Source organism: Podarcis bocagei, assembly GCF_964188305.1.
Source record: "Podarcis bocagei genome assembly, chromosome: 8".
NCBI classification, from domain to species: Eukaryota; Metazoa; Chordata; class Lepidosauria; order Squamata; family Lacertidae; genus Podarcis; species Podarcis bocagei.
The window spans coordinates 28176995-28183112 of NC_138133.1; the positions used below are offsets into that span (position 1 = coordinate 28176995).

General features: G+C 42.4%; 1 long non-coding RNA gene across 4 annotated transcripts; it reads left to right on the forward strand.

Annotated features, from left to right (window-relative positions):
• Positions 1 to 622: 622 nt before the first annotated feature.
• On the forward strand, positions 623 to 5270 carry LOC308593390. Of its 4 annotated transcripts, none has more exons than XR_014010937.1 (3): positions 623 to 901; positions 3941 to 4151; positions 4574 to 5270. It is a non-coding gene; the product is annotated as an uncharacterized lncRNA (long non-coding RNA). The 4 variants fall into 4 exon arrangements; XR_014010938.1 differs by lacking the exon at positions 623 to 901 and adding an exon at positions 1042 to 1174; XR_014010939.1 differs by lacking the exon at positions 623 to 901 and adding an exon at positions 1183 to 2759.
• The last annotated feature ends 848 nt before the right edge of the window (positions 5271 to 6118 follow it).

The window sequence follows — 6118 nt, forward strand, 5'->3', positions numbered from 1 at the left end:
GAGCAGCAGGGATTGGAAAGGGTTATGTTGTGATGGGGGGGGTGTGTGTGATCAGCTGCAGGGGGAAATCTATAGTTTTTACTATTTGCAAAATGGATGATTCAAACCAATGTTTTGTAAGGCAATGGTGTGAATGTGAAGTTGTTTTTTTTACTGTATGTTGAATGTTAGGATGCTGAAGAAAAGAACTGTACAGAGAAACTCTATACAGACCCAAGATTCACACAGAGATTATTATACAGGGCCTTCTCAGTAGTGGCTCCCACCCTGTGGAATGCCCTCCCATCAGATGTCAAGGAGATAAGTAACTATACAATCTTTAGAAGACATCTGAAGGCAGCCCTGTGCAGAGAAGTTTTTAATGTTTAATGTTTTATTGTGTTTTTGTATAGGCTGGAAGCCGCCCAGTGTGGCTGGGGCCAAGCAGTCAGGTGGGTTGGGTACAATTATTATTATTATTAGGCAACCCCCCAATTATATGGTAGTTGATAGTAGCATTGTACCAAGTGGCTTCCATTACTGAGCTATGTGGTCCTCTCTCTTTCCTTTTTTGTTGTTTCCATGTTGCAAACAGCTTGAAAAGATTCTGCTGTGGAATTGTTGAGTCATTGGAAACAATTGTTGTGACTGGCAGTCTCATCTGATAGCTTCCTTGAAGTTGGCTTCGGGTCAAGCAAAAGCACGCCGGCCGCAAAACCACATGTGCCTGATGCCGTATGAAGGGACTCAACGAGTCTTCCCAGTTCTAACTAGGTGCAATCATTTTATTGCTTCATAAACTCACTACTCGGTGTTTAGCAAAGAGAGCACCAACTCTGTAATTACTTTGGTTCGTGTCGAGTCTATTCGATGGCATCCTGTTTTTCCGTTTCTGTGGTTGGTTACAAGCCATGGCGTAAAGGTAAAGCGTTTTTGCTCTTCGTCTCGGTGCTGCTTTAACCTGCTCTTTGTGAAGTTGTATAGAAGCGTCTAAGACAATCTTGCTTTACAGGATCTGTGTAGAACTGAACTTTAAAAGAGGCTGCCACTCCTGAGCTTTTTATTTGTGTTTCCTTGGCTTTATTTATGGATTCCGATATTCTGCTAACTTATCTTGCATTTCACTCATAGTGGAAAAAAATGTTGACAAGAAGCACGTGCATCAGGGAAGGGGTGAGGGAGTTGAGTGACACAGGTGAGATAGCCGTGAGAGAAAGATGGGTGACAGAGTCGGAGAGATGTGAAAAAGCACCGTGTGTGAGAGAGGGAAGCTGGCAAGGGAAGATGGGAGAGGTGGTGAAGTGACAGACAAGCACACCAAACAGAAAGAGATTAGTTACAGACAGATGTGACAGACAGACGTGCCCACAGATAGAGACTAGTGACGCCACTGCAATTACCTGGTTTTGATTGCAAAATTGTACAGCCTTTTTAACACTGTGCTATGCTTTGCTCCAAAAATGATCACCATATACCCTGAAAATTATTCTCTGTTCTGGATTTTAAACGGGGATGGTGGAACTTGTCACCCTCCCTTCCTGGTGCTGCAGTGCCAAGCTCCCAGACCATGGGAAACAAAATTTTCCTAGGGCACCTGAGCTCTGGAAATGATATGCCCGGGGGGGGGGGGTTGCACTTGGAATTCCTACTTGGCAGCAACTGGGGAATGAAAAATGGACCTGATTTATGATCAGGGTCACTTTCCTATGTGTTTATTCCGAATGAATGAACCTCTTTAATGATCTCTTCCTCATCTGGGATTATCTCCTCCTTATTTTCATACTTAGCTTGCTCTGGCAATTTACTATTGCACTTACTATTGCCGTCATGCCCATTTCACAGATGGGGAAAACGGAGGCTCAGTTGCCACCTTATCCAAGACAATTTAAGAAGCCCGTAGCTTGGATGGGGTTGAAGTGCAGTATTCTGTCCCCTGGATCTGAGTACCGTCCACTTGAAGCAGACGATCACGTTTCTCTTAAAGGTCTGACACCCAGTATTAGAGGCTCACAACAAAGTGAGAGATCTGCACCTGCATTTTTCTGCATTAATCTGTAGGTTAAAAAACCATATGAAAATTCATATTTAAATCCATATTTATATAGCCACAAATATTTCAATGCATTTCTAATTATTTTTTTATCCTGAAATATACACATGTATGCATACTGGTATGTTTTGGGGCCTAGAACGATAGAATCACCACATCCAGAGACATTTGCAGTCCAAAGGGAACCAGTGTGGTATTGTGTGCTAGAAAAATATGGGAGAGAAAGAAAGACTGGGCATATATTGGGTCTGTTGCTGGCAGATGGGAGAGGAGATGGGATGTGTGCATTAGCATTTACCTGCCATATAATTGGCGACAGGCCTCTAGGGCTTATAATGTTGTGTTAATGATTGTAATGATAAACTATTAACATGATGCTTGAAAGTGTTCCCAAAGAATACCTGCATCCTGTATCAGACCCTCCAAGTGTCCCTATTTTCCAGGGATGTCCCTGGTTTAGGTAAGCCATTCCACTTTCTGATTTGATCCTGTAATGTCCCACTTTTCATTGGAGAAATGTTGGAGGGTATGGAGTTATTCGACCCCAGAGCTATCTGAACACAATCCTGTATAGGGAATTTTTTTTTAAATTAATGTTTAATGTTTTATTATGTTTTTATACATGTTAGGAGCTGCGCACAGTGGCTGGGGCAACCCAGTAAGATGTGTGGGGTATAAATAGCAAAAATATCATTATGGAATGGGACGTTCATCGGACAAATGTTGGAGGGTACTGTATGCTGTGTTACAAGGGTACAAGGGCCTCATTCTTATGAGGCCAAATCTCTGAGGACCAAGTGAGCAGGTCCAAATTATATTCATGAAGTTGGTGCTTTTTTGAACAGCAGCAGTGCACACACACACACACAGAGAGAGAGAGAGAGAGAGAGAGAGAGAGAGAGAGAGAGAGAGAGAGAATGAATGAAGGTATCTGCAAATGCCTAGTTTACAGTGGTGCCCCACAAGCTGAATGCCTTGCAAGAAGAAAAAATTCGCTAGACGAAAGGTTTTTCGGTTTTGCGTTGCTTCGCTAGACGAATTTCCCTATGGGCTTGCTTCGCAAGACGAAAACGTATTGCGCTTTCTTCTTAAAGCCGCTTGAAGAGGCGCAGTTGCGACAGACCGTGCTTCGCAAGACGAAAAACATCGCAAGACAAAAAGACTCGCAGAACGAATTATTTTCGTCTTGCGAGGCACCACTGTACATTCAAACTTTTGTTGTCATGCAACTGCTTTGATTCATTATCTGCAGTAAAAAACCCTGGAATTATAACAGCATATTGGACTGCTATAGAGATGGATCCAATTGCAACCTGAATCTCTCTTGTGAGGATCAGCAATATTTGAGCAAGAAGACCGTTCCTGCTAATTTTGCTCCTCTACTGTTCTATACCACCGGGATAGAGAGCATATTATGCCTGACTTCTTCGGTAGTTCTCTTCTTCGGTAATACTCATTTCTTGCAGTGTAAGACAAGATGCTAAATTTATATCATTTGTCTCCAGCTAGTGGGTCATGACCTACAAGGAGGTCACGTCACATCCTGGCCTGAGATGTGCTGCATTAGCAGCGCTATAACTGCTTTGAAAGGGAAAAGATGGGGTGTTGTTTTTTAAGGAAAGAAAAGGAAAGAGGAGGGGCATCAGGCAGGCACAGATAGAGACTGAGGACAAAAAGGAACACACACAAACAAAATAAACCAAAGTGGATTCCATGGTTGCAGAATGGATTAAAGCAAGGTATCCCAGGGCTCAGCTAGACTGATAAAGAAAAAGCGATTTATATGCGTTGTATGTGCGATATAACATTGTGCCCCACCGGATGGCGATGTGGAGTCCCGTTTTTCTCTACCTGTTTTCCCTATATAAATTTACAATACTTTAAAATGAAACATTTCTTTGATGTGTCTAGATCCAGGCCAAGATTTCCTCTGAGGGATTTTCCAGTTGGCATGGCTAGTGCTCCTATCAAGTGCCTGGTCTTGTTACAGAATGGTAAGATGGGAAGGACCACTGATGTGATTGCTTCGAGATGGCTCTCCAGTGCAGAGGAGACTGATGTGGTCCTCTGTGTTCCCAGGAGCGACTGACAATGAAGCCAGCTAGTGTGCAAGTGGTACAAGGTAATAAATACACTACCCCACGGCAGGGATAGTAATGATAATAATAATATAATAATAATTTATTATTTATACCCCGCCCATCTGGCTGGGCTTCCCCAGCCAGTCTGGGCAGCTTCCAACTGAATATTAAAAACAATACAGCATCAGACATTAAAAACTTCCCTAAACAGGGTCGCCATCAGTTGTCTTTTAAAAGTAAAATAGTTGTTTATTGCCTTGACATCTTCTGGGAGGGTGTTCCACAGGGCAGGCGCCACTACTGAGAAGGCCCTCTGCCTGGTTCCCTGTAACCTCACTTCTCTCAGCAAGGGAACAGCCAGAAGGTCCTCGGAGCTGGATCTCAGTGTCTGGGCTGGATGATGGGGGTGGAGACGCTCCTTCAGGTATACATAAGTAAGCTTATGTCTTTGCCACTTTTGTAGCTGTCCAGAAGAGCTCTTCAGAGTGGTCAAGGGTCACAGCCAGGAGTATCAACACCCTCTGAGGCCCACTGTGAAAAAATTGTCTTTGGAGGATAAAGTCACTTTTTTCACTCTTAATTTGTTGTCACAGTTGGCTCAGTTTCAGCTGAGGCATCCAGAGCTCCATCTGGCCATGTTGTTTGGAGTGAGTCTTAGTTATTGAGGGCTGAGGATGTACAGTAGATGAAGTGCTTGAATGAGTGTGGACTGCTGCTTGCTTTCTCAACCCTTAGCCGGTTTGAATCTTAAAGCTAGTTGAAAAAGAGATGGAAAGAAGATGAAGTCCCTACCAGAGAAGAATGAAAGGTTAAGCTGATGGACTGTGCTGAAATGGCAAAGCTGACTGGAAAACTTGGGAACCAAGAAAACAAAAACTTTGAAAAAATAATGGGAAAATTTATAAGTTATTTAGGAGACCACTGCAAGCAGATGGGAACATTAGCAGGATTTTACACTCACTTGTAATGTAACAAATAGCATGGATAATATAGATTATGGAATAATATGCAGTTATAAATGTTGAGAATAAGAACCACGGAGGGAGTGGGGGGAAGTTGTGAGATTCAGAGGAATCTCTATATATGGATATGCATTTGGTTTGTCATAATTTTGTATTTGTAAAATCAAATAAAAATTATTTTAAAAATAAATAAATAAAGCTGGTTGAAAAATGTTGATTGGTGAGTCTAGGGAGTTGGTAAATGCCTCACTGTGAGAAGAAGTTGCTTCTCTTGGCTTGAAAGAGAGAGAGGTGCACAACCTCCTATGGAGTATCCTGTGAGGAGAAGAGCTGCCCAGAGTGTAATTTGGAAAAGGGAAAGACTGGCTAGAGAAATAAGTACGCATTCTGCCCTTCCCTGACTGTATTCCTGCTGTAATGCAATGAGTAGTATAATTCCATACATTATGCCACTCCATGCATGATCCTATCTAGCAAAGTGCTATTTTATGGGAAATAGACAAGCCTGGGCCTATCATTAACCTGAGGTTTCTTAAAACATATTTTGGCAATGAAGTGGATTAATGAAACACACAGCATGTGGGTGAGGCTTCAAATTGTTCTCATGTCTCCTCTTTGTCTTAGTGAAGACTGAAAATTGGGGGGAACTCCTGCAGTTTATAAATATTCCCATTGCAACACTGCAATATTTTTTTTTTATCAGAATAGATTGTTATCACATGGTGAAAAGTAACACTGTGTCAATCTATGTTGGTTTCTGTGCATGGTAGAATCTTTGTGGAGAACCTGAAAAGGGAGAGATGCAATGCAAAGGCTGCCATTCGTGGGAAGAAGGGGGCTAAAAAACCAAAGGAAAATGTGGGTGCAAGGAGGTTACGTTGGAAGTGACTACAATATGTGAGACCATCAAACATGTTTGCTGCTTGCGTGGTGCAGAAATTAAGGCCAGTTGCCTTAACCCGCTTCTCATATTATTATTTTTTAAGTGTGGATCATTTCCAACACTGCTGTTCCACTCTTGCAGCAGACTTCCACAGGCCATCCTT